The following is a 10919-nucleotide window of genomic DNA, read 5'->3' as shown; positions in this document are numbered from 1 at the left end:
TCATCTGAAAATCACCGGGGGCCATGGGGGCCTCCACTAAGGTCCTCAGAGGCCTTCCTTCATCCACACACAGCCGGGCAACTCCAAAAGATGCTGTGCCCTGGGCAACATCCGAGCCCTTCTTTTTGAGGGCTCAAAACAGGCCATGTGCCACCCACAGAGCACCTGGCCTTCCCCTTCACAGCAGGTAGCTGATGTCGCTGTTGGTCTGTACTTGGAGGTTATATGATGCTTGTCTGTCTTCCCCCACGAGATTTTAAACTTCACAAGAATAGCGACTTTGCCACTTATGCTCAGAATTTTATTTCTAGTGCCTGAAACCAAGGTTCTCAACAAATATTTGGTGAGTAGATGAAGAAATAACAAGTGGGTGAGTAAAAAGGGTGGATTTTCCAAGGCTAGTATGACCAATAGCTGGGCCAACCAAGATCATTCCCCTCACAAGCTGTCACTCCTCCTTTACCCCCAACCCTCCACCTCTACACCTTACCTACCGTGTGTGACTCTGTGAATCACCCACCAGGAAGGCAAAACTGAGACAACTAAAGTGAATACAAGGGCACACGCCTTCCTGTCAAGGTCCTGACAGTTTATGACGCTGAAAAAAAAAAAAAAAAAAAAGGTAATACTGGAAGCATCTAGCTATGATCCCGATGATTTGAGAAAAGCCACAAAACTTGGCTAATTGGGATCATCTCCCCTTTATAAGCTCCAAATTTGATGGCCCTTCAAAGACACTTTCTAAATCCTACCTCACACTACCTATCATTCTTAGTAGAAGCTACCCACTTTCCACAAAGTAATACAGACTATCAGATAATGAGTTTCTAGAATTTATCTATGCCCACCCAGTCTATCTTTGCACTTCTGTTAGAGAAAAAGATACTCCTGTACTTCTCCAAATCTGACCAGGCTACTTTTGACTCTTTCAGTCTCTCTCCCCACAACCTTTCCCCACACATGCACATACATAGACACACACATATATCTTTAATCTTTCCATTTAATTTGTCTTCTTCTCTCCCATCTGTAAACATGCTCAAAACTCTTCTTAAAAATAAAACATAAGTGCCCCAAATCATAAAACAGCTTCTCTTCTCCAACTCTCTCTCAGGTTAAGGACCATCTTTATCTCTCACTTGTAGAAAGAAAACTGTATGCAAAGAAATGGAAACCCATTTGCCCCTATCACAAGTCAATTTCTGCTCACACCACTGCTGAGATAGCTCTCTACTAAATAATCAGTAATTCCCTAGTTGCCAAATCCAAGGATATGCACACTAAACAAGCTCTTTATAGCATTTGATATTGCTAACAATCCCTTACTTCTTGAAACATTTTTCCTTTAGCTTCCAGGATATCAGTATCTCCTGACTTTCTTCCAGTTTTTCTGAATATCTCACTTCAATCTCTTGGGGATGGATTCTCCTCCTCCACCCACTCCTCAAATCTTGGCGTTTTACCATGAAATAAAGGGGTTCTTCTGGTCTTTTGTTCTGAAGCCACATCCTTTCCCTGTGTTAACACATTAATTCCTTTGGCTTTAATTACTATTTCGAGATGTTAATAACTTTGAAATCTGTGTCTCCGGTTCCGAGATCATTTCAAAGTGGCAGAACCTTAGGTCTGGCTGCCTCTGGAGGCCTGCACTGAGTTTGGAGCTAGGGTGAACCAAAACTTGACATTGCTTTTCAGGCACCTGCTCCTCCTCCTCTCTGAGAATGTGTCATCCTGTTTCCAAGCTTTGGATTTCCCTTAATTCCATGGTGCTCTGTCTTTGTGATCAGTTGATCACAAGTCACCTTAATTCTACTTTGGAAATGTCTCACAACCCTCACCTTTCTCCTTCACCCCTACTACAATTGCCTTAGATGACAATCCGTACCAATTTCTTCTTTTTATTTCATTTTTCTAACTGCAAACATAATTCATTTTCAACAAAAAAATCAATACATAGAAATTTCAAAGATGAGAGCAAAAATTTCTCATAATCTTCAGAATTAACTAATATTAATAATATTAATAATATTAATATGTAGGTAAATACTAGAAGTTACTGTCAAACAAGCATACAGTTTTGTTAGCTATAGTGTTCCCAGGATGCCTTTTCAGATCATTTTATATTGTCCTATATCAGTTTTACTGGCTGCATGGGGTACCATTTTCTAATCACAGCATTATTCAGTTAAACAATCCCTTAGCATTTGATATATATCAGTGAGGATCAAAACAGAAAAAAATTAAACACAGGAAATTTAATGCAAGGAATTGGTTACAAAGGTGAGTAAAGGACTGGGGAGACATTTAGGGGATAATGAAGCAACTCAGAAATAGTAACAGTGAGAAGACTCACCACCCCATTCATACGGTTAAGCACAGAGGCACCATTTTGCCCTTTTTATTATTTCTGTTGTCCATCTCTTTGGTGCCTCTGCTGTTCCTTCTCTGCCTTGTGTCTGGTTAATAAAATATTTTTAGTATTGCATTTTAATCTTTCCATGGGCATTTTAGCTGTACCTCTTGCATTATTTTTTAGAGGCTGCTGTAGGGATTACAAGTGCAGCTTTAACTTATCACCATCTAATTATAGGTGATATTGTACTGCTGCAAGTAAAACATCGGAAGCTCACAGCAATATAATTACATTTATTGCCCTATTCATCCTTTGTGCTATTGTTTCCACAAATATCCTTCTGTCCGTATTATAAGTACCACAATATAATGGTAGAATTTTTGCTTTAAATACCATATGCCGTACAGAAATTAAGACACGTGTATATCTAGCATATATGTTTACATATATATACATGTACATATCTTAAATATGCATTCCATATATTTTTACCCACACTTACCATTTCTTACACTCTTCCTTCCTTCCTGAAAATCTGAGTTCTCATGTGGTGTCATTTACTTCAGCATAAAGAATGATCTTCCTTGTAATGCAAATCTGTTGATAGCAAATTCTCTTAGTTTTCGTTTTTCTGAAATATCTTCATTTCATCTTCATCTTGACAGGTACCTTTGCTAGATATACCATTCTGGTTAACAGATTTTTTTTCTACACATGTTAAGAAGTCATTCTATTGTCTTCTAGTCTCCTTGCTTCTAATGAACAGTCAGTTGCCATTCGGATCATTGTTCCCCAGTATGTAACACCTCATTTTTCTCTGGATGCTTTCCACATTTCCCCATTACCTTTATGTTTCAGGACTTTGGCTGTTGCGTGGCTGTATAATTTCATGCCTCTCTATTTCTGCTTCTGCTGAGATTTCTACTAGAAATGATCTGTCTCTCAACCCATCATCAACTTACCAATATCCTACCCAGGCACTAAAGACCAGTTCAGAGGTCTCCTTCTCTGTGATACCTCCCCACAAAACCCCTGACAGTGTAATAGCTACTTCTCTCCTCTCCGAACACTTCATCCTTTCTCTTTATTGTAGCACACAAAACGTATCGTTGTAGTTATATTTTTGCATATCGCCTTCCATTTGACTTTTCTCAATGACAAGAGTTCTCTCTTATTCTCTTTGCAGTCTTTGTACCTAGTACAATGCCAGGGGCATCATAGATGTTCAATGAATGTTTACAGGCTGATTGGATGAATAAATAAGCAAACTGAATTCACCAAAGACAATAAGCTAGTGTTTCTAGGGCCCTTTGTAAAGAGAAATCAAGTGACATTTACCCTCAAGTTTAACTTGATGATGAGTAACACTGTTTAGATTTTGATTGAGGATATATAGATTCCTGAGAAACCTTCAGGGAAAAGCTCTCAGGTTTCTGAATGGAGGCCAAGAATGAGTTTTAAATCTGAGACAAGTGAATAAAAGTAAAAGCAGTCCTTTTTTATTAGATGTTACCTTCCCAGTCATTATGAAATCATTTTGTATTCATCGTGATAACACCAATTATTAATGTACTCATTTGGCATTCATATGACTCTCTTATGCACTTCCATAGGAATTCTCTTGTAATTAACTATTAGTTGATGTTAATAGCAATAGATATTTAAAATAATATGCTACCAAATAGGGTCACCAACAGAAAAAGGATCAATGTATTCAAGCATGAGAGACTTGAGGGCAATCCCTTGCAGTGTGAAAGGTTCTTGAGATGCTACAATGGAGTTTGAGAAACTGTAGAAACTCAACTTAGCCCAAGATGGGACCCCAGGAGTCTTGACCATCTCTCTCTTCGAGAACATGATTTTAATTTAAAACAAAACTATGACAACCTGCCATTTGATTCAGCATTTTTCTTTCAGTTTATATGCAGATCAACTATGTCCTAAATTATCTATCTCTTATTTACTTCATTTACAACCTGTATTTTTCTATTAGATACCAAATCTTGTTTCCTAAATGACTGTTCTAGAAAAGAGATTTGGAGGCAACATCAAGATAAAGTGTGCATTCATCCTCAGATCAAAGAAATGCTGAGCTTATGAAGAACAGTAGTTTGTGAAAGATGAGTTACTAAGCTTCACCTTCAAACAGAGCCATTCAAAATACAAAATGAAGATCATAGTCTGAGCTCGTGGGTTCATTAGGCTTGGGTGCACTTTGTGAGTTGCTGAGGGTGGTGGAGCTTGTCTCCCCCAGCATGTGCACAGCTTCCTTTCCAAGTGTGGCCCTTGTCATTATAAATACTGCAATCATAGGTTTTGATCTGACAGATGCCAGCTTTAAATCATCTGCCTTATGCCCCAGCTTTGGTACCTGAGGTCCTCGAATATGATGTCCTCCTTTCATGAACACCAAGAGGAAGATATCCCCAGTTACAGGAATTCTAGAATCACGTGGCCACCTGAGTCATAGGGGCCCTTGGGAGTTTCAACCACTGAGGCCTTGGTGGTTTCTTTAGAGCATCCTGGACATTGCGCCCTACAAACCTCCACTGACCTTGGAATAAAGTTAGGTACATAGTCCCCATATCTCTCCGAAGACCGCCAGGGCCACCCTGTCCCTAAAAGATGCCTCCTGTCAGCATAAGGATTCCTTGTAAGTGTACAGGCAGTGATATTAGTTCCTTTAAAACTGCTTCACCTTGCACTCCACAGCCAGATGTGAAAGGGAGATACATACACCGGAGGGAACACATCGACCCCCGCCTCACACTATTGGACAACCCACTGATTTCTAGGCCTAAGAGAGTTGTGTTCTTTTGGTGCGGAAGAGGCGAAGAAACATTTGAACACTACATGGGGGAGGAGAAGAGTAGCCCCCGATAGGGCAAGAGCAAAAGAAGCCCAAAGTGGCACACCAAGGGCAGACCTTGACCTGCTCAAATGCTGCTTTGTGCAGCTGGGATCTCCTCGCTGCCCCTCCTCCAGGGTGACAGCTGTCAGGACAGCTGTGGCAGGTGGAGGGCACCCTGGTGGCTCTGCATTGAGGAGTTGCTGCCAAAGGGGGGTAGCAGCAACCATGGCAGGTTTCCCAGGCAGGAAGCACAGGCACAGCACCATATTTCTAGGAAAATCAGTGTGGCCTGTGTCTGACAAGGGCAGGTGGGCTTGTGATGAACAGAACTGGGTTGAAGGAATTGGGGCTGTCGACGCTTGTGCAACCTCAACACACACAATCACTGCTGGCTCACTCCCAACGTCTCCCTCTCCACCTTAGAGGTAAACCTGCATCTCTCCCCTTTCAAAGTCCTCCTCCTGGATGGAATCTACTGATTAGCATGAATCCACATCAGCACCTAAAATCCTAGAATGTCAAAGCTAGGCAGGCCCTCACAATGGTCTCATCCAACCTTTGGATTTTACTGATGCAGAAACTAAGCTACAGAGCGAGAAATACAGGTGGCTGGGGCCACGTTTACCCACACTTACCCAGTCTAGCTCTGTAGGCAGCATTCGACGTGTGTCCTCTCCCCAGTGAGGTTGCTATGCCTTGAGTCCCAGGCATTTTCCAAATGGTAAAGTGAGAAGGCCATCGCCTATCGTACTTATCCTGAGACAAGGAGGCAGTGAGCTTTGGAAAGCACGTCAGGGCAGTAGCGTGCCCACCAGGAAAGGACGACTCCATCTTACCCCCACCCCTCCTGGCACCTTGCTCCATCCTCATGTGCATTACAAGATGCCATGCATGAGCCTCAATTCATCTTTATTTCCCACTTACTCTATAATCCAGCCACTGCTCAGGGCTCCTCTCTGTGGTCTCCTTCCTGTAAGCAGGAGAGAGTACTGGGTCCATTCTGGCCATGGACACCAAAACCATCACTGCAGCAGCAGCAGCAGCAAAAGGGATGGAATGGAATTCTACCCAGGGTTTCCCCTTTAAAATCCAGGCAGCAAGAAAGCACCACGCATTCTCTACCTTAATCATGAAAGGGCTTCATCTTGCCTCTACCCTACCATGTCTATAAAAACCATAAAGTAGAAATCTTTAATTACTCAGAAAGGTCAGGCTTCAAATTGTGTATTTAATCTGGATTTAAAGAAGTATGTACCATGAAGAGTGACGCTGTGGTGTCTAAACACCTACTGCTTCCATTTTTCAAGGCACACTCAGGCACTCGCAGGCACAGACGCAAATAAACCAACTATGCTTAGCACTGGCTACCTTTCCGTTAAGAACCTTCTTTTAGAAATTAAATATTTCAGCACTTGTCATAAGACAGGTGATTCTTCCACAGTAGAGAGAAATAACAGTAGCATAAAAGAGGCTATTTTCACTTACCTTGATTACTAATTTGGAAAATGGGGGCTATTGAGATTAAAATCTCTCAGGATACCTACCTCCTTGACTTTCTTCTTTTCTTCTCTCTCTCTGTCTACTCTCACCTCTCTCTTCCTTTACTTTCAGATAAGAGCCTTTCTGGCTCAGGAGGTGGAAGGCAGTGGCCAGCAGCAGTGGATGCCCCCTGGGAGAATGGCAGGTGGGTGAAGAAGCAGTAGACAGGGTGGGAGACTGGCCCCATGCAGGAGAATAAGTACAGATGTCAATGTTTCATGTGTGTGTAAACATCATAGGAGCCTGTGTTCTGACTGTTGGAGAAAGAAGGTACAGACATGAAAAGGGAGAAAGCTATAAGAGACCTGTGTTGTGAGATTCAAATTAGAGTTATTGATGTACATTCATGATAGATAGGAAGATGATAGATAGATAGATAGATAGATAGATAGATAGATAGATAGATAGATAGACCAATGGTGGATGAAAAGAGAGAGAGAGGAAGGGAGGGGGCAGGTGGATGGATGGATAGGTAGATATAGGAAGAAATATAAATGTATGTATACATCTATATTGTACATATGCATATTTATTCATACTTATAGACAGACATTTTCTAGCCTTAAAGGTCTGAGCAGCAATACTACAAGTACCAATGAGTACATCTGCCACCCAGTTCTTGGTTTCTAAATTTGACTTTCCACTAAAACAACAAAGATTCCTTGAAGCAATGGCTAATATCAAACCAGAGTATGAAAACATAAGATGAGTTTAGAATCGATTTTTGTGGAAGAAGGAAATAAATTGCCCAAAGAATGATAAGGACATGTCAAAAAGACGTAGCAGTAAGCTTGAAGGTGTTACTACTTGGCCAAGTCTGGGACGATTTGAGAGCCAAAATAAATAACGGTAGTAAGCAGACTGTAACCCAGTGGATTAAATAGTAATCATGGTGTTCATAAGGATATAAATACATGAATGCATAAATGGGGAAAAGGTAAATCTCTTCCTAGTAATGAAAAACCAACTAAAAAATGTAGTAATAATGATGTAATTTTTAAATTGCCATTTGGCAGCCATCGCAATGATAATTAATTCGGGTGAGAACCATTATGGATGCTAAAACCGGAATGTGGAATTTGGTCAAAGAAAAGCTTTCACATGCTCTCAAAGCATCTCCCCACAAAACACTTGACAATTTTTTGAGGAAGACAAAGTGACTTTTCAGTGGAGGAACTTGGCAAGGGTGACTTCACCAGCAGTGGGACAAGCCTGCAGACTGTCCACCTGAGAGTATGCACTGAGAAGGACAGAGCACCCCCTTCCCTGACATTCCGGCCAAAGGTGCACAGCCTGGGTCTGCTTCTACGGAAACATCAGACACATCCAAATTGACGGACAATCTACAAAAATAGTTGGCCTATCCCCTTCCAAAGTATCAAAGTCATGAATGTTGAGGAAACCATTACAGATTGCAAGACACTAGAGAGACAGGATGGCTGGGTGCAGCCTGGGACCCTGGCCTGTGTCCATTGGGCATCAGTGAGACAGTTGGTAAATTTGGAAGGAGTTTCTGAGAAATGGGTCCAGGGATGTTGTCCATACTATTCCTGCAACTTTTCTGTAAGTTTAAATTGTTTAAAAAAATAATAATGAACAATTCCTACCACACTGGCTGAAGAATCTAGGAAGAGACTAGTGCAGCAAGAATTGTCCCAATATCTGTGTCCATTCCCAATGAGCTTGGTTCTGCTGTAATGATTTCCCACAAGTATTTTGCTGTGAAAGAAAATATAACGAAGTGTACTTGGAATTGATGCACTAATATCTAGGCCAACACTTCTTCCTTTTACTGACAAAAAGGAGCTGAAATAGCAGTTTGAGGCTGACAATAAGTATGTAATTTTTGCTTTGCTGCTGACTTCCCATTTGTCATGGGACACAAAGGAAGGCACTCTCCTTCTCAACCAACATCAATGGCTCCCATTTGCCTATAGAATAAAGTCCAGACTGTCTAACCCAGAATGTGAGGCCCTTGATCTTCCATTATAGGTCCAACTCCTGCTAGCAATCTGCTCACAATTTATATACAGTATGTTTTTACAAAATTCTGGTCCCCTCGTTCCTTCTTCAAAGCTTTCTCCAGTGTTGTTATTATTACTATTGGCATTCCGTCTCTTCCTCTCACCCCCAGCACATTGCCTCCATTTCTATTACAGCATCTTCTTGATTCTTTCCTTTCGTATAGCTAGTTGTTTACTTGTCTGTCCCACTCACTAGATTTCATGCCCTGAAGGATTTGTTATTTAGGAAATGATTTCATGGGCCCATGTCCTCTTATTAGATATGAAAAGATATATTCAGTAGGAATTTATTGAGTATGTACTATATCCTGAGAGACACCCAATATCATTCTCAAGATATAGTAGATACTTAAATTACTGCTGAAGGCATCTTTCCATATCTAACAGTTTCCAAAGAAATCTACCTTGGTCAAATGCTCAAGAAATTGTTTACTTTTGAAACAGAGGGAGATTTTTTGACACACACACATGCGCTGAGTGAGGGTCGCACAAACTACTTAGATGAACTTTTCACTTGAGTAGACAAATAGATGGTCAGATGATTAGTAGCATCCATCACTGGTTTTAATGTTTATGGAGCACAAAATATTGAGAAAAGTATTCATTCCCATATACTCTAATGTAGTTATTTCTGTGTACTTTCCAGACTTCCTACTAGTAACAAAGGAAGAGGGAGTTAAGAGAAGTGAACTTGGCCTTTTGTCCAACCTGAATCACTGATCACATCTGGCCTCACTAGAATACCTTCATTGGTTTCAGTTCAATACACCAATACGTAATGTACAATGAAGACAGAGTAGTCCAAGAATAACTGACTCGAAGTGTGTTTACAAGTATTCTGGTAGCTGATGGAGGGATAAAGTCATCCAAAGAAATAATTTTAGTTTTTCCCCCTTTTTTATTCAAAAATAAATACAGTATTGAAAATGCCAATAGAGTACCATGAGACATTTCAGTTAAAACAACCTTGGAAATACAGAACCTACTCACCCAAGAAGAAAAACATTCCTTTTACTGTGCAAGTAGAATACATTCCTCTTCTCCTGCACTTCACGACTTGCATGAGTAGAGGGGAGAGCCTTCTGCGTTGGTTGAGAAATGTCTTATCTTCAGGCCCCTCCAGGGCAATTACTGCTGAAGTGGATGTGTCCTCTCTGAAAGGGTTTGCTCCTTCGGGAACTAAAGATCGGTGACAGGAACACAGAATACTCAAGTGTGATCTTAAACTTCACTCTATAGCAGATGGTATCTTTTAAAAATACAGATTTTTTAAAAGGTTTGTTTTGGGTTGGGATAGAGTTTAAATTGGCATTATCTATGCAAAATGGATTTCCTATCTAAATAAACAGCATAAGTAGGACTTATTTAAAGGGGGTTTGAGTAATTAAGATTTTTTTTTCCAAGATGGAGTCTCGCTCAGTCACCCAGGCTGGAGTGCAATGGCGCACTCTCCACTCACTGCAGCCTCCGCCTCCCAGATTCAAGGGACTCCTGCCTCAGCCTCGTGAGTAGCTGAGATTACAGGCACATGCCACCACATCTGGCTAATTTTTGCATTTTTAGTAGAGACAGTTGCCATGTTGCCCAGGCTGGTCTAGAACTCCTGACCTCAAGTGATCTGCCTGCCTCAGCCTCCCAAAGTGCTGGGATTACAGGCATGAGCCTCAGTGCCCGGCCGATTAAGATTTTTTTTTTTTAACTATTTTAAGCATTCAGAAATATTGACTTTTCATGCAGCAAATTCTGAAATTGAGCTTTAGGGAAAGCAAGCAAATGAATTCTTTGTGAAATCTCAGCTCTGCAAGGGCAAGGCTCCCCAGGTCATGCGGCAGCAGCCTCCTTCAAGATGTGCTGTCCAAGGTAACAAACCTGCATTTCCTCTAAGACCTTGCTACTCAGAGGTGGTCTGCAGATCAGCACCAGTAGCATCGCCTGGGAGTTGGTTGAAACACGAAACTCCGGACCCACTAGTCATGTAATTGATGAGCACGTGAAAGTTTGAGAGGCGTCGCTGTCTCCTGAGTGAGAGGGATTTTGCTCCACTCATTTTTAAATAAGAAAAGTTTGTGATCTATACATGATTTAGAAGGTTCTTCCCAGGATGATTGAACACAATTTAGAAGGGCAGGAAATCTCATCTTGCCCCATCACA

The sequence above is a fragment of the Gorilla gorilla genome, chromosome 17, assembly GCF_029281585.2.
Source record: "Gorilla gorilla gorilla isolate KB3781 chromosome 17, NHGRI_mGorGor1-v2.1_pri, whole genome shotgun sequence".
Taxonomy (NCBI): domain Eukaryota; kingdom Metazoa; phylum Chordata; class Mammalia; order Primates; family Hominidae; genus Gorilla; species Gorilla gorilla.
Note: the sequence above shows the minus strand (reverse complement) of the source record.